General features: G+C 27.5%; 1 protein-coding gene and 1 long non-coding RNA gene across 2 annotated transcripts in view; one reads left to right on the top strand and one right to left on the bottom strand.

Annotated features, from left to right (window-relative positions):
* The window catches only part of LOC127290912 (protein-tyrosine sulfotransferase), a 159,951-nt gene that overhangs the window by 41,737 nt on the left and 98,696 nt on the right, over positions 1-19,518 (top strand). The gene's annotated exons all lie outside the window — the stretch shown is intronic.
* Positions 5,626-8,627, bottom strand: LOC127290917 (uncharacterized). The gene is made up of 3 exons (XR_007844510.1): positions 8,027-8,627; positions 6,201-7,785; positions 5,626-5,723 (listed from the first exon to the last, which is right to left on the bottom strand). It is a non-coding gene; the product is annotated as an uncharacterized LOC127290917 (long non-coding RNA).

Genomic DNA, 19,518 nt, shown 5'->3' with positions numbered 1-19,518 from the left:
CATCGTTAACTATATATTTTCAAAGGATCCTTTGGTGGTCAAACAACTTTGAACTCGAAAGATGTTTGCAACATGAAACGTGGATCAGATTTTAACCTCGCAGCTATTTCAAAGAGAAATTTTGTCAAAGGAATCAATATCGTTTTAAAAAAAATTGTCAAAGGTATTTTTTCAATTTCTTGTTTAAAATTCAACACCAATTTTTATGAAATAATTTTTTTTTTGTTTTTTTTAACTATTATTATTTTTAAATTATTAAATTCTATACGTGATATAGATTTATTAATTAATAGGGATTTATTAAAAATTTTGTTCTTTCATTGTGGTAATTATAGAGCATAATTTCGATATGCTAATTGAGTCGCGAAATTTGACATTCTGTATCAATTATTATGGTTTTATTGAACGTCCTCGAGATTTTAATATTCAATTAAATCATTTGCAAGAGGAAATATCAAATATTGTTCATTTTGTATATCATCAGCTTTATTATGTTTCAATAATTCGTATTAAAATTGGTATTACAAAGTATATATGGGCAAATCCACGAAACTTTTAACTTTTATGATTCTTGAATCGAACACTTAAAAATCTGAATTATTTTTAATTAAAACTTTGAGTATAATTTTTTTTTTTGTTAAATTATATACAAAGGAACATTTATGTACAGTATGTACAAATTTTCACTATTCAATTAGTGTGCCATCACTAAAACTAAAAATACGAAGGTTTGATTGAGTGATAGCACTTTTTAAAAAAATTCTATTGAACGTCTTCTTATGAAAATATCTATTACGGCGTTGGATAAAAATAAAAGTTCAATGCATTTCTTAAAAGCTGATGAAAAAAGAAAAATTTTAAGACCTTTTCAATGATGTGCCTCTAATTGTATTCCTGTGGCAACAATTTAAAGATGATAATAAAAATCGTGATTTCATTTAAATTTATACATTTTTGAAAGGCACAACTGCATTTTTGCTTTGAACAAGTCAATCTATGGTGTGATTGAAAAATTTTTTTTTTGAGTGAAATAAATTTTATTAAGTTAAAAATATGCTGAAAACACTTTTTTGGAGTCTTTAACCCCTCTTTTCTGAAAATCCTGACGTGCTAAGCAAATTTAGGTGCCACTATCGTGTTCAAAGGACGAAAATACTTTGGAAACCACTCCGATATCAAAAATAAAAAAAGTTGAATTTTTTAATTTTATATGTAATTTATTAACATTAAAGAGTTTAAAGAGTTAAGCATTGACGGCGTGAGCTAAAAATGAATCACGCATATGAATTTGTAGTGCTAAAATGTACTTAAACGTGTATACAAAGTGACATCAATGTGCCTGCAAATTAAAAAAAAAGAAATTTTTTTTTTTCTTGAAAGTTGAAAGTTTCGTGGATTTGCCCATATATGAGAGATTCTTTTTCAATCGCCCCAGCCCAAAAAGTCAATGTTCTGGGATTGGCTTCATACTTTGGTAAATTGTTGTCCTATATGATAGTAATAAATCCCTAAAATATAAACTCATTAAAAAAATATTTGTAGAAAGTAGAGGGGGTTGAAGTTTTGACGTTAAGGGTAACCTTGTCATTTTCAAATCCGTTTAACTATGACAAAAGTTAATGGATTTTAATTTATCTATAATGAATTTTATTGCATTTTTCACGTACTTTTCAAAAATGTATACGAAATTTAAAAAAAAAAATTTTTAACCCCTTTTTTGTCAAAATCAACCCTTATTTTTCGATTTTCACCCCTTCGGGTATTTTTTTTTTTTTTTTTTTTATTTTCATTGGAAAGCTGAGGTTTTTTCTGATGAGCTATGTAAATATGAAAATGGGACAACAATAATTTTGTGAGAAACAGAATATTAAAGTAGGCGGTGCCGATAAGGGGTGTACCTGGAGATCATCTTTGAGGATTTAGATAGGCACCGCCTAATTTAATATTATGTTTCTCACAAAATTATTGTTGTCCCATTTTCATATTTACATAGCTCATGGGAAAAAACCTCAGCTTTCCAATGAAAATAAAAAAAAAACAAAAAAAAATTCCCGAAGGGGTGAAAATCGAAAAATAAGGGTTGATTTTGAAAAAAAAGGGGTCAAAAATTTTTTTTTTTTAATTTTGTATACATTTTTGAAAAGTACGTGAAAAATGCAATAAAATTCATTATAGATAAATTAAAATCCATTAACTTTTGTCATAGTGATACAGATTTGAAAATGACAATGTTACCCTTAACGGCACCCTTATCGGCACCGCCTACTTTAATATTCTGTTTCTCACAAAATTATTGTTGTCCCATTTTCATATTTACATAGCTCATCGGAAAAAACCTCAGCTTTCCAATGAAAATAAAAAAAAAAAAAAAAAAAATACCCGAAGGGGTGAAAATCGAAAAATAAGGGTTGATTTTGACAAAAAAGGGGTTAAAAATTTTTTTTTTTAAATTTCGTATACATTTTTGAAAAGTACGTGAAAAATGCAATAAAATTCATTATAGATAAATTAAAATCCATTAACTTTTGTCATAGTTAAACGGATTTGAAAATGACAAGGTTACCCTTAACGTCAAAACTTCAACCCCCTCTACTTTCTACAAATATTTTTTTAATGAGTTTATATTTTAGGGATTTATTACTATCATATAGGACAACAATTTACCAAAGTATGAAGCCAATCCCAGAACATTGACTTTTTGGGCTGGGGCGATTGAAAAAGAATCTCTCATATGTATATTATTATTTTACTTTGTGGAAATTTAGTACTGTTTGTTATAATTAAAAAAATATCAATGTCATTAATTTGAAAGAGAAATTAAGCAAAATAAATTATTTATTTTTAATTGATATTGGCACGTGCTAGAAATGCCTCGAGACTTGCCAGCAGATACAGTAAAGAATCCACTAGTGAGCCTCAAACTTTATATCGGTCCCAAGGGTGGTGGGAGTTATGTGTGGTACTGGGGTAGCAAATTGTTTCCACAAAACATAGATTGACTCCGCCCGCTCAAGTGACTAACCAATCAGGTTCAGTCCTCCCCACCCAAGTATCGTTTTCGATTCATATAAATATCGCACCGCAATCAAGCAGTGGCAATCATGAGGGTGAAACGCAATGTAATATAGTGAATGCAGAGCACTATGCGAGTCATTGAGTAACTAGAAAAATAATCGTGCACTTGACTTCAACAGTTTTGAGTGGCAAATAAAGCGAGAAATTAATTAATAATTCTATTAAGTTTTATTATTTGATAATTAATATTTTAACAATTAATATAATTTTTAATATTTAATAATTATTATTTTAGATTTAGAATAATATCAGAATTAAATGACTAAAAAGTGAATTTATTATTTATCTTAATTTAATATTTCGTGATCTATTTTTATTAAAAATTATTTATTTATTATATAAATTTCATTATATTACTTACAATAATAGTGGCAAATATATTTTTGAAAATTCACGTAATATTTTGACAGCACAATTAAATTACATTCATTAAATTAAAAAGAAAAAATATTTTCTAACCTACAAAATTTTCTAATGCGTGCATTAAGATGCATGAATTTCCGAAAATTTTCGAATTATAAAATTGCTACTTATCGATGATTATTATCAATTTTGTCACTTTTTGATTTTAATCTCACTTATTCCTTCAGTTTTTGATCTTCGCCGGTATTTATTTAGGAAGATCGCTTAGATTTAGAAAATTTAGAAAGTAGTAGCTTCAAAACTCCAGCAGTTTTGAGTGTCAGTGACGTCACAGAAAATTAAAAGGCATTAAAATAAGCTGCAACGCTTCTTATTTTAATCCAATTTTGCTTATTTTAATCCATTTTGGTATTAAAATAAGCAAAATTGGATTAAAATAAGAAGCGTTGCAGCTTATTTTAATGCCTTTTAATTTTCTGTGGTTACGCGAAATGCTATCGTTCGTTACATCTCCGTGGTGGCAATAATGAAAACCCTCTATTATCATTTATTTTCATTTATTTATTATTTTTACAAATACAATTTATGAAATATTTAATTTTAACAAAAAAAAAAATAGTATAAAGTTCTCATACATTTTACACTATTGGTTAGTTGCCGAATCATACAAATTACATCTTCCAAGTTCCAATTAATTGTTCGGTGCATTGTTTCATTTGGAATAATTACCTCACAAGTTGCATACGAGTTGTTTCCTTAAGAATTCTCTGTGCATTTGTAGCCTCTTGCATTTAGTTTCGGGCTAAATTCTATTAGACTATATACATGTGTATACCTACTGCGGTGAAGTGAAATCAAAGAAATTGTAAGAGAATGTGTTTCAGAGTACGCTGAAGCTTAGGGAACTTGAAACTAAATTTTGTAATATACATACATACATACATACACACACACATATATATAGAAGAAGTGAAAATTTAATCTGATTTTCAAGTCCCTTTGTGCATATACAGAAAAGCAATTGACAAAATTTACTATCTCTCTCAAAACTTGAGAGCAATTTCAACACGCAATCGTTAAAGATTATTGCAGAACTAAAGAAAGCGCTCACCAAGAGCCTAAGCATCAGGTATTCCGTGTATATCTGGTACTGTCAGGCAGTTGATGCAAATTGGTTTCGTTGCCCGGAAGAACATGAAAATCAAATCGATTGCTGATATCAAAGTGTGTGAACTCGTTTAAAAAGTTTTTTTTCTCACAACTTTTTCATCTGACAATTCTATTTAAAAAAAAAAAAGAAAATTATTGACCCTCTACGGAAAATTATGGTTCAAAGAACTTGCAATTTTTGATGTATCTATATTATTTTTTTCTATTTAGAGCGTGAAAAGATTTCCAATATTCTCGAAATCGATATATAGAAAAATATAATTCTAAAAAAAAAATTAATTAAAAATATACATCTTTAAAAATAAATCAGAAATGTAATTTATACTTTATAAATAATATAAGACAACTATTACTTTAGTAAAATATGTGAAAATATTAAAAAACATTTCCTTTGGAAAATATAAATTGTCTTCTCTCATAAAAGTATCAACGATATAATTTCAATTTAATTTCATTATTACCTTGAATTTTAGTGAATCCTGAGAAACCTTCACAACTATGAACTCACTTGGTGTATTTAGATATGTATGTATATATATAAGGTCTAGAAACTCTCGTGGTACTTTTGGTATTGCTCTGAATTCCAGAGATGCAATTTAAATTTTCTGTATCCAGTATGCGTGTAGAGAACTTGAGTTAAATCTACTCAGAATGTTGGTGAAGTTTATGGAGAAAAGTTTTTTTTTCCAACTTTTTGATAATATTCCTTGTAATAAGATTATTTTTATATTCTATTATTATTAAAAACATGGAATTGCCTTGAAAATTACATTTATTGTAGAAAAAAAATTAAATCTTTAAATCCACTAGAGATTAACTACTACAGAAATATCAAGTTATTATGAAAATTCGATAAAATATTATTTTATGTACACATCCTTTGAGTTAGAGATTACTTTGTAATAGTAAATGAAATAAAAAAAAAAATTTTTTTTAATGTCAGAAACTTTTAAAGTTCATCAAAATCTGCAAAAGTCAGATAAAAGACGCAAAAAACGAGTAAATGAAGTAAAAAAGTGGAAAAAAATTACGTGCATTTTCTCATCAGATATGCAGAATGGACTACCTTTCAACATCACTTTTCTGTTGCTCGAACAATTCTTCGATTGCTCATTCTGGAATATTATAGATATAACAATTTTTTAGATTCAAAAGTAAAAATTGAATTTTTATGTAAAATAAATATGACCAATAAAATAAACAACAATATTTCATTTGGAAGATATTTTTAGAATAATATAAAACGATGGTGAGAGCAAAGAAAATAAATAAAATAACCGAAATATAAAAAGTTATTATTTTTTAAAATTACGAAACTAGAAATTATTTCAATATTTATTTTTTGGAAAAATTCATTGTAACAAAAAATATAATTAAATTGTAAATTGTATTTTATAAACAATTATTTATTTACAAATATATTTATTTATTTAACAAATTAATTAAAAGCAATATTTATTTTATTATTAAATAAGTTACGGTGACGTGATAAATGAAATAAAAATAAATAAATATCAAGTTTCCTGGAAGATGGTTATTTAGACATCTTTAGAGGAACCTAATCCGACATATATATACTTAAAAAAAAGCACCTTCATTGGACCTTCAGCGTCGAGTTTTTAAATCCATCCGTGCAAGGGTTACTTGTTTTCTTTTTCTCTTTTTGCCTTCCTTAACTTTTTACTTTATTTCGGTTTTCATCCGGAACTCTGAGGAGATTAAGCGAGACCGAAAAGCTCGCAAGTATTCCATGGCGCCCCGGTAAACGAAAACGTTTTGCTTTCTTTATTTCTTAAACTCACCGCTCAAGTTAATTGCAATTAGACCGTGCCACCTCGATGAGCGAGAACCCACAGTCGAGTGAATCTACCTTAAAATTAAAGACTTATATTTTTTCAATTCATGATAGTTGGAGAAAAAAAAGATTCTTTTTATTCGTGAATTTTATACTTTTTCCAACTTTCTATAAGAATAAGATATATGAAAACAACTAACAATGCTCATACCATAGACTTATGACTTGAAATGGAGCTATACCACTTTTTCCATTTCTTTAAAACAGTAAAAATATAATTTGATTAAAAAATTTTTTTAAGTATATATAATAAAATCTAAAAATTTTACTGCAAACAATTTGTGAGTATTAAAAATATATATGTGGATTTGATTACTTAGAAATAATCTCTAGAACTTTATCTTTATACCTCCACCTCCTAGTGCCCATCCTATCTTTTTAAACTTTAATCCATATTCTTTCTTGACGCCTTTTTTCGCTTTACCCTTTTTTAGAATTTTACCTCCCTCTTCTTTCATCTTGCACTTTCTTAGATACTCTTTAACTTTAGATCTTTTTACTTTTCTTTACCTCTCCTATTACTTCATCTCTTTTATCGTTTTTTTTTTACTTTTTCTTTACTCCTTACATACTTATGTAATCTTTTTTCCTTTTTTTATTTTGTACAATAGTACTTTTTAAAATTAAAAAATGCTAATTTTCATCAATAATTAGAACCAACATGCGCCAAAATCAATAAAATCAGCCTTAATAAGGACAAAATTATAATTTTTTTTGAAAATTTATAAATCTTTTTTATTTCTATTGCATTACTAATTAATTTTTTTTTATAATGTAATATAATACCGTCTGACAAAATTGAACTATTTTTTTGACCCACAAAAAATCCAACATTTTTGGAAACTAGGACCCAAAAAAATTACCCGTATCTGTCCGTTTTGCTAGATCAAGTCGTTTGTGATTTTTAGGGGTGAAAACAGCCCCTAAATAAAAAATGACAAGATATCTTTTAAAAATTATTAATATTTTATAAAACTTGGTATCTGGGGGTTTTCGGGGTCGCTGATTATTAATCTGATGTCAGATTTTCAAAATTCAAAATGGCGGATTCAATATGGCGGTCAAAATTTTAAAAAGTTATTATGAAGGGCGCCTACTTTAGAAGGTAAAAAACTGCGTACATTTCAGGAATTTTTTTCCCAAACACATTTAAATAAATCGATGCGAGATTTAGTGTATGTTTTCTTATATATTTAAATCTTTGAAATATAATTTTTTGATTAAATGAAAATAGAATTTAATAATAAAATAAACGCCATATATATAACGCCTCGCTGCTGAAATTTTCCCATTGCGTACAACCTAGGGTCCACAATTCTTATCTAAAACAAAAAAACAAAATTTTTTCTTTAAATATACATTATTGCCTTCTGTATGAATTAAAAGATTTCAATAGAAAGTAAAAACTGACATTTTTACATGACTTTTTTAAAAAAAATTTAATTTTCGCCAAAAAAATCTCATTTTTTCTTTAAAAGAAAGCACTAAATTTAACTCTATCAAAAACAAATTTAGTTCATACAGAAGAGACACTTTTTATCTTTAAAACAAGCCAAGGTACACCTTAATCGGTTGAATAGATTTTTGTCTATCGTGTACGCAAACTACAAAAACAGTGTTTTGAGAAAAACGAGTTTAAAGATTGAAAAACTATTTATTAAAAACATACGGCAGTCACAGGCCTCGATGAACGACTTTTTTTATGGGTAGCTCTTGGATAAGACGACATTTTACTGATAAATGGTAATTTTAATGGTAGGTGTAATAGTAGATAAGTGCAACTTTGACGTAATATTTTAAGAGCATATTCTCTGATAGTTGTACTTTCAGTTAAGACAACTTTTAAAAAATCGATTTTTTTGACCCGATAAAGTAGGCGCCCCCCTTAAATTATTTTTAAACCTTGATATCTAGGGGTTTTTTGGCTCGCTGATGACGAATCTGATGTTAAATTTTCAAAATTCAAAATGGCGGATATAAAATAAAAAATTAATAACTTTTTAAAAATTTGATCGCCATATTGGATCCGCCATTTTGAATTTTGAAAATCTGACATCAGATTAATAATCAGTGGCCCCGAAAACCCCCAGATACCAATTTTTATAAAATATTAATAATTTTTAAAAGATATCTTGTCACTTTTCATTTAGGGGTTGTTTTCACCTCTAAAAACCACAAACGACGTGATCTAGCAAAACGGCCAGACACGGGTATTTTTTTTTGAGTCCTAGTTTCCGAAAATGTTAAATTTTTTTGTGTGTCAAAAATTGTGTCGGACGGTGTAATATTATTTTCTACTTACAATCAAATTCGTTACACACGTCTGGAAATTTGTTTGATATCCTGTGTTTCATAACACAAATCACTTTATAGGCATATTGATATTTTAGCACAATCGACACTTTTTAAAATTTATTTTGTACATTATTCTTTCTTTTTATAAAAAGCAAACTTTAATATTAATACTCGCATTCTGATTATGCAATGATAAACAGAATAATCTGCTTTGTCGCAAAAAAATTTTAAATCATCGAAACAACAATTCCTTTTTTATTTTTGGTATTAAATTTTTTTTCTCTATTTCCTTTGGTTCTTTTTTTTCAGCGACTTTTAGGAAAAGACTTGAGCTGAAAATTTTTTGACTGCTAAAATAAAATTTCGCTTAAACGAACCGCGTAATATATATATATATATATATATATATGCACACTTTTTTTCATCTCATGGTTTAAAATGAGGAAAGGCAGAAAGTAAAGAACGAAAAAGTAAAATAAAAGGAGTGTTTTGCAGTGAATGAAGTGAGCGCCCTTGTGCGGTGTAGTCAAGTCAAGAAGTCTCACACAAAAGCGATTAAGTACCGGTGCTCAGACATTCGACCCTGTTGCCGCCCTTTTTCTGCGTCTTAAGTTTTATACCTCCTGTGAGCGCGTGTGTCTACTTTTCTCTTTTTTTGCTGTAGGATTTTCCCTTTTTTAAATCATATATTTCCTTTTTGTCGCACACAGAAAAATGATACAATTTTTTTTTATGTGAATTTAAGAACTCTGTCATTTTTGCGTCAAAAAAAAAAAAAAAAAAGAAAGAAATTTTTTTTTCTTTAGCTGCCTGAGCAAACGATATGATTGCTTGTTTTACTACCGTTTGTTATCACGAACAGTGCAATATCGTCTTGAACAAACAGTGACGCGAACGGAAGTAAAAACAGTCAAGCCGTGAGTAATATTGCGAGCTTCTCTAACGGGTGTCAGATTTTCTCCAAGTGTCTCTTATCTCAAAAGATATGTCAGATTTAATATAAATCAAAAACTATGTAACATACAATTTGTAAAACAAAAAAAAATTAAATAGTTAAATCATATAATAAAAAAAATAATCATGAAAATTAATCAAAACAACGAATCAAAAATCACATGACATAATAAATTAGAAATATATGGACAATAATCAGAATCGATCAAGAAAAAAAAATAATTACCAAGAAAATAAATATATAGATATAGTTTGAACAGATCAATGATAATATTTATTAAAATTAGATAAGATTTCACGTATGATGCATCATTTAGATCATAAGCATTGATCGAAACAATATAAAACAAATATATATACACATATAAAAACTCCTTCACGTCAAACACACATTCACACTTACATACATTAATTTAAAAGAATTAAATACACATATATATATAATTATTGTAGTCCATAAAATTGTAAAACAAAAAAAAAGATAAAACAATAATACTCATTCCTCGCAGCAAACAACGATGAACTCGACGACATACGGTGCTGAGTGGGGATGGAGAGATCGACGGATGCTTTTCCTAGATCGTCCAAATTTTACATCAATCCAAATTATACCTTATTGCTCTATGAGATAATTTCGGCCCTTATTTTATTTATGGCTTCAGGTTGTCCCCTTGCACTCTGCCAAATCCGAGTTCACGTTCCCGCTCATACTTTATTAAACGCCACACTTTAAATTTACAAAAAAAAAAAAAAAAACAAAAATCATTTTCTTTTCTTCCAAAAAAAAAAACATTAATTATATAATTGAAACAACCCCTTCTTTAATAAAAAAATATATATATATAATTACAAAAAAAAAGAAACTACCTTTGAGTCTTCGACGTCGGACGTCAAAATATGGCGCGGGATTTTCTTTTATAGAAAATAATGACGAGCGAATGAGGCAGAGAACAAGGAAACCACCGATTTTATCATTTCCTACAAATCTCTCCCTCCCCCGAAGTCAAGCCACAATTCCCCGAATTACACATCGGTTTCGTCGAAATACCCCGAAATTAAACGTGCACAACAAGACATCAACCATTAGGCGCTTATTCTTTTCATAATCGAAATTTTTCTTACAACTAAAACCTTTAATTTCGACATATAAAAATGTGTTTTTTTATAATTTATTTAATAGTATTGACAAATTTTGTAAATATTTCTAAATAAAATAAGTAAAATATTTTTATTTGTTAAAAATTAAATTAAAATAGTAAAATTATTTTAATTTTGTTGAGTCTACGCCCAACATAGTTTTTTTCCGAATTCAGAAAATAATATTTGTCAAACCGCTTTTTGTACATTGTTCTATTGAGAAAGTCTATCTATGATTCTTTTTTTTTATCACCACGATTCTTGTTACTTCAAAAGGGAAGTCATCCTAATTTACAATTGATTAGATGGTCACTCCTTAGAGGATGGGAAAAGCAACGCACTTTAATAAATCTTGCCTACTCTCTTTACGAAGATTCAGTATAAAGGTCCACACATTCTAGGAGAGTTCAGTTCAGATTTTGGTACCAGCACGTCAACTTTATTTACGAAATCTTGTACAAGTACTATTACCTTGCCCAATTTTATACTCAAGTTGAACTTAGAAGAATCTCTGTATCAAATTTTTGAATTTTCTACGTCAAGAAGAACTCATCCAAGTATTCAAGGCTTTGACTTTCCCATAATATTTGGAAATCATCTTTTCTTCCTTTTCTGAAAGAATTTCATTATTTGGGTTTTCATCAAGGTCAACTGAACTCTGGACCTGTGGTCATCACCAAGGCTTTTTAACTAAATCCATCCTTATAAAAATTTCTAGTAACCTTTACATTTCTTGTTGCAGTGGAATGCAGACTTCCTTTATTTTCAAGAATGATTGCTTCAGGACACTCTTTCTCAAAGATCAATTTTATAACTCTAAATGTTTGTCTAAATAAACTTGTAATCTTGTCATTAAAAATCAATATTCTCATTCTTCCTATACCCTTAGCTCAGAGCCTTCTGCATTGTAAATGAAACAGGAAAAATTCACTGAATCACCAAGCAGACATAAATATAAAATATTGTATTATTTGTTATTTCTCTATTTAAAAGATAACAATATAATGTTCATTTGACTTGTTCATAATTGCGAAGTTTTTTTCGAAGCTTCATTACTCTTGTTAAAAAACGTCTCAAACATCTTGCAGGTTTTAACATTTGATAATAAAAACGAACAATGAATATAAATATTTTTTTTAAAAAAGAAATAAAACAAAATCTCGTGATTGTCTCAAAGAAAACTAAAAGCAACAAGTCAAAGAGAATTCAGAGAGTCGCGGAAAATCTTATCTTTTCCACTTTCATATAATGAGTGGCTTCTCAACTTTAGAGTTTCGCGTGAAATTCGTGTGAAAACTTTAGCACCCTTGGCGGTTAGGTACAACACAAAACGACTAGACGCAGTTAACTTCTGACTCCAAAGTTGAAAACTTTATCTTTCCACTAAAATTAATTGACGCTACCAAGAAGGAGGCAGGAGTGAACTTCGTCGCGACGCTTTGCGACGTCAAGCACAATGAAATTTGTCTTTACGATTTATAGATTTTCCTTTTATCAATTCAGTATAGTTTTAAAAAAAAAAATTCTAAAACTCTAAATATTATTTTTAAACAAAAATGTTTTTTTCAACACTCTGTATATATGTTACACACGTATATAACTTAAACTTGCAAAGAATTTTTTATTACCATAATGAAACAGAATTGGTGATTAAAATTGATTAAAAATCAACTATCGACTTGGCGAATAAGTGCGAAGGAAAATTTTATTGCATAATTAATAATTTAATTAAAACTTTAGGCTTTCTTTTTGCGTATATACCTACATATATTATATATAGAACAAGTTTTAATTCAGTAGCTCTCGTGTTTTAAAATATTTTCGAAAATTAATTGTGTGTGATGTGATTAAAACTTGTAAAGTTTGCTAACAAAAGTTTCTAGTATCGTGTTCTTTAGTTGTGCATGAAGTTGTGAAAACTTTTAATAGATTATTATTAAAACTGTAGTCCTTTTACAATAAATGAACTAATTACAATGTCGTGGAGCTTTACTTAACTTCTTCTAATGAGATTTTTCAGAACATAAAAAAAATTTTCAAGCAACTTTATTTTTCATTAAAAAGAATATAAAATCTCTTTAAATAATCTCTTTAAATAATCTGGTAATTTTTTTTATAAATAAAATTTTTCGGGAATTAAATAAAATATATTTATTTTAAATAAAATATAAATCAACAATCTATCAATTCTTGTCGAATGCGTCGATTACACTGAAAAGGGTCATATGTGTGTGTTACGTGAATATGCCAACTTTTACTAGCAAATTTTGCCAGTAGTTGTTTGTCACGTGACAGTCTTCCATTCGTATGCATTTTCTGTTGTATCCAATGAAACTTTATAACATGTCCAGTCCATTTTGCAGTGAACATGTATCTCCTACAAAGGAGTTTTGCTGTTTTGACCTCCACTGTATGAGATGCATCAGAGGAACTCAGTCATCTGAGTCTCTAGAGAATTCAACGGTCTGAGATCAAAAGTTTCTTTTATTTATTTATATTTTTCTTTTCTTTTTACAAAATAAAAATTTTCAAATCAAAAACATTCACATGACTTTTTATAAGTTTGTCTATTATTATTAAATATTATTTTTGTCAAAGTTAACCTTTCGCGGGTTATAAAAACAATAAATATTATATTTACTCTTGTATATTTAATTTAAATTAACATTTAGATAATTAATGTCATCTAATATAAGTTAATTATTTTTTGTGTGTCAAATAGAAAAAAATTCTTAAATAAAATAGAGCAAAAAAAAACATAAAACATTTAGGTTAACTCATTGCAGATAATATTATTTTCGATGCTTCAAACAAATAAACTTTTTTATACTTCTGCAAAGCAGTATAAATTTTGCAAACTAGTTTTCTGACACAAAAAATATTTCTATTAATAATAGTTACTGCAATAAAAGTTAATATTTAAAAAATAAGAAAGTTACGATGACTTCAATTTGTGTAATATTTTTTGACCTATGAAGAAACAAATGATAGGTAGAACACTTTTACTCTCCAATTAAAAAAACTTAATTCTTTTTTCAAAAATTGCAATGAATATGATTTTTATACCTTTTATTATCGAATCCCGTGCAGAAATTTGAGTTAGATTTTAATAGGGACTTCGCTGTGCGTCCCTTTTTCCAGATGGGTTCCGGAAGGGAAACTCTAGGTGGGACCCGGCATTTTTCGTGACGATCGACGCCAGCGAGGAATGTTGGTAGGGATCTAGCAGGGATATCCCTGCGATTTCCCTACCAGGAGTAAATAGTTCTCGCTAGAACCCTATTAGCTCCCTTTAATCGATTATTATTAAATAAAAATTAATAAATATTTAAGAAATCCAAAAAACATATTTATATAAAGATCCAACGTCCTTTTTTCCGTGTGTGTTTTTGAAATTGTAGAGTTAAAAACGCCCGATATGCTATTTATTATAGCCGTGAAGTTTAATTGAACTTCCTAACCTCCAAACAGTACTAACACAAATTTTAACCAGAATTATAAATAAAAAAGTTAGAAGTCATAATATTACCTGAAGAAATTGGAATAATCATAGTAAAAATTAAAAATTTGCAATAATGATATTAACATAAAGACAAAATTTGAGGTTAGAAAACCAATCAATATATTTTTTACTTTTAATATTCTAAGTACATATTTCATGATTGTTGGCTTAATATTAAATATTCTTAAATTGATAATATTATGTTAATATTTACCTTCTGATAAAGAAGATAAGTGATTTGAGTCATCTAAATTGTTAATATCCATAACTTGCTCTTGAACATATTGCATTCTATTTAATTCAACGCGTACGGATTTTACCTCACGATATTGTTTGCTATTCGCATTCGCGATTGCTTTTTTTCCTCTCATTATTTTCCATTATTAATTAACAAAAGAACCATAAAATTCAGGTTCACACAAAATGACATGTGCACTTGCACCATTCATCTCATCATTTTCGACGATGGAACATCGATATATTGAAACTTCGATTTCTAGCGCGGTTCTAGTCGGAATCAATTATAACGTTGGGAAGCTTAGGGACATTTCTACACGGGATACAGAATTTTTTTACTGTATCATTTTACTAAAAAATTGAAAATGTGCAATTTTTGAGATTGTGTTGTATAAAGCGATACTATTGCGTCATTTGATATATCACCTATAATATCATGAAAAAAATTAACAACTTCAATGAATTTTATGTTATTTATTACAAAAACCAAAACACAATAAGAATAACCTTATTTACGGTGAAAATCACTCAAAATTAAAGAAAATAAACGGTATGTGGGCTAACATACGTCAACAGTTTAAGGCGTTGTCCGCCATCTTGAAACACAATCACCTGTTTGCTTCCTACTCATGCGCAGAGATAAATCTCATGTGGGATATCCTAGGGATATTATGGGATGGAAGTGGAATATCCCATGCTGTGAGGGCTGATGGTACCATTCGTCTTCATGTGTAAAAAAAAGTTTAAAATATTTTTAGATATTTAAAAAATTATATAATTATTTTTGAGATAATAGCAAATTTATCATTATTAATTAATCATAATTTTCTGGTTTCTTGGTCTGTCACACAAAACTTTTCTCATAACTAAGATAAGAAGACGAGTGCAGTGGTTATCTGACTATATAAGATATTCCTTAGGGAAGTTATAACAAGCAGTTAATAGAGTGTCGCACTAATTTACAGACCGTAACGCGGCAAGGCGCTGAAATCAACATGAATTATGGATCAAATTAACGCAAACGTCTTTAGAGGATAAACCTTAGACTAACCAGGGTCCAGCTATTCATCAGAAAATCGATCTGAACTTCTCTCACTCTCTCTCTCTCTCTCTCTCTTCGTCTGAGACACGAGTTGGGTAAGTTCATTTAATTTTACACTATAACCTTCAGTGAAAATTTATATAATATTTTCGCCTACACTTGATAAAAGACTCGACTCTGAGAGGATGTTGAATTTATTAACATAATTTTAAAGAGTAATGCCACACTCATATAAAGTAGGGATGTGCCATAAAATATTTTTCATATCTTTTTTTATAAAAGTAAGTGAAAAAGAATTCTATTCTATACAATGAAATTAGTAAACAATTAAAAAATATGTTAATTTAAAAAAAAACACTGAAAAATTAAGTCAAAATGAGGCGCATGATTAAACCTGAAATTTGTTTTTTCGTATTTTTATTTTCTCGAAAATCGTTTTATCTAAAAGGAATTGACTGTAATTTTTTTAATTCGAATCGTCAGATTATATAATAAAAATACTTTCGAATTATAATTTGACAGAATTTTTTAACTTCGAAAGAACATTTTTTATAATTTTCAATTAACCGAATAATCATTTCTCATAATTATTATTGTAGCGAATTAGTATTTTTTATAATTTTCATTTTTCCAAATAAAAGTTTATACTATTTTCGATTTTACATAATTACCATTTCTTATAATTTTGTTTCTTCGAATTTCCATTTTGTATAACAAAAATTTTTTTTCGAACAATTATTTGTTCTAAAATGTAATTTATCAAATTTATATATTTTCTATTTTTAAAAGTTACGTTTTGCTATTTTATATAATTTTCATTTTACCGAATTGCCATTTCACATAATTTCTAAATTTTCTAATTATTATTTTTCCGAATTTTAATTTTAACGAATTATTAATATTAGAATTATTTCTTTTGTGAATTACCACTTAACATAATTTTAATTTCCCCTAATATTTATTTATTCTAATCTCTATTTTCTCGAATTGTTATATGTCATAATAAGAATTTTACCGAAACTCCATTTGCCCTAACATACTTCCGGTCAATTTCAGTACTGTAGTTTCCCATCTACATTAATTTCTGGAATTTATCCTCACCAGGCCATCGCTTGTCGGTATAGTATAAATTTTGTAAATTACATTTTAGAACAAATATTTGTTCGAAAAAATATTTATTATACAAAATGGTAATTCGAAGAAGAAAAAATTATAAAAAATGGTAATTATGTAAAATCAAAAATAGTATAAACAGGTTTTTGGAAATGTAAAAATTATGAAAAATACTAATTCGCTACAATAATAATTATGAGAAATGATTATTCGGTTAATTGAAAATTATAAAAAATGTTCTTTCGAAGTTAAAAAATTCTGTCAAATTATAATTCGAAAGTATTTTTATTATATAATCTGACGATTCGAATTCAAAAAATTACAGTCAATTCCTTTTAGATAAAACGATTTTCGAGAAAATAAAGATTCGAAAAAACAAATTTGGGGTTTAATCATGCGCTTCATCAAAATTATAAAAATTTCACTCTTAATACAAAGAAAAATTGATTTAAAAAATTGAATATTAATTGTGAGTTTTGAACTTACTAATATAAATTTGAAAGAAATTAAATTTTAAAAAATTAAAAACCTACTTTAGGTCTGATTAATGATATAAAATATTCAATTATTATTATTATTATTATTATTATTATTATTATTATTATTATTATTATTATTATTATTATTATTATTATTATTATTATTATTATTATAAATGAGGGATCTACTATTTCACTTTAATGCATGTAATTTAAAAATTAAAATAAAATTATTAATTAGTATTATAATAAGAGAGGTATATATTTGATTTAAAGATGTTAAATCAGTATTTTTATTAATTGAATTACTGTTTCTTAAAATGTGAAACATCTCTTTATGATCTTGATCATGCACGGAAAGAAATTTAGTAGCAATATTTGATAAATCTGATAGGAAATTTTAGTATTCTCTTTTTCAAACGCGGAACATTTGGGTTTGATAACAAAAATCGGTATATTTTTACCAATATTCTTTTTTAGTAAATATATTCCAGAAATTGAAATTATTATTTCGTAAATTGATAAATTTATACGAAAAACCAGAAGTAAGTTAAACCGACGCGCACTTCGTTATTTACTAAATTTATATGAAAATTTGGAAAGATTATTTCGAAATTTGTTAAAACTATACTAAAAATTCGAAGTGGTTCAGTCGTGACAGATGACGACAGAAACACCAACAGATCCTACGCCAAAGTTTTATCTCTTTCTCATCTCGAGGATAGACGAGGATATGAACTTTTAAATGCACACACACACATACACCGCAATGTTTTACATCGATTGGCTTATTTTTATTCCTAACCTATACTAACGATAATACGTATAACATTCGCAGAATAACGCTTCATATACAAATTTACGCTCATGTGAAAAACTGATGTGACCATTCTTATATACTAACCAGACATATTTTTCACCGCTTATGAGAAAGGTGAAATTATATCAAAACATGTTTAAAAATATAAATAAAAATCATTATTTATTGGGAAATAATTAAATATTTTATTATTTTTTGAAGAACAATTTTTTTTACTGATTTATTGTAAAATCTTCAAAATTAATTATATAAAAGAAATTCAGGTCTGTATCAAGATAATGGTAAAAAGGGGCTTGTCTAAAGAGCTTCGTCAGTCTTCGTTACCACTCGGTGAGGATCGGCCAATTCCGAACGTTCAACTTCGGCAAATTTCGTCGAATCTCGTTAACTTTGATATTTCTTTTTCAATTTTCATATCAAATATATCAAAATCTGAAATAATTATATCATTTTATACAATTCTAATTACAAAATTTGAAATATTTGGTTAGAAAAATTGATAAAGAGCTTATTAAAATTTGACATTTTTGTGTTTCAATAAAAAGATTTCAGATTTCGTAAATATTATATCAAATTTTCTCTCCAACTATATTAAATATTCTTATTTTAATCTCAATCATTCTTAAAAATAGTATCGAAAATCGTTATCATGCCAAAATGTTCCGCAATTGTAACCAAATATACTAAAAAGTAACACCATAATATCAAATATTGCTACAAACTTTCTTTCCGTGTGTGCGTGGATGACTAAGGCAGTACTTCTGTTATTAAGTCTGCAATCTCTTTTATGTTGTTAAATTCTGTCTTTAATGTAATTACTTGTTTCACCAATAAAAAATATATATTGGTGTGTTTGAGGTTATGTTTGTCAATCTAATTTAATTTTTATAACAATCTTTAAAAATGTAAATTTAATTCCAGTATTTAAATCCGATGAGGCCCGACGTTGACAGTTGAAAGCTCATATAATTATGAATTTTAAAAATAAAATATGGATTTAACCAAAAACAATTAACATCTTTACTATACATTAAAAAAAAATTCGAAAAAATTATCATCTATACGAAACATATTTTAGTTAAAATATATTTAGGCTCTAACCTAAAAATTGTTATTATAAATTAAGTCATGTAAAATATACACAGTAAAAACAAAGTCTTAAACCGTTTACACCTTAAATTAAGCCCATATATTTTGCATAAGTCTGTCCTTTTTAATTGGTCTGACTCCGTTTACACCTTAAATTCAGCCTCAAAAATAGGCTGAAATCAAGATTTCTTTTTTAGTGTGTATTTCTTGATATGTGTATCCATACTTAATTTTATTTTCGAAAATATAATTAATTTAAGAATTTAAAATTTGTATTACATGTACTAGAGTAATGATAAAATGCCTCGAATTTAATACTTGAATTTAAGCCACAGTAGTTATAAACCGTTATGGTCAGCCGCGACTGATCGGAACTACTTCACCGCG

This window comes from Leptopilina boulardi, unplaced genomic scaffold (genome assembly GCF_019393585.1).
Source record: "Leptopilina boulardi isolate dan_hultmark-lab unplaced genomic scaffold, ZJU_Lbou_2.1 LbouV2_95, whole genome shotgun sequence".
NCBI lineage: Eukaryota > Metazoa > Arthropoda > Insecta > Hymenoptera > Figitidae > Leptopilina > Leptopilina boulardi.
Note: the sequence above shows the minus strand (reverse complement) of the source record. Positions and strands in the feature narration are given on the sequence as shown.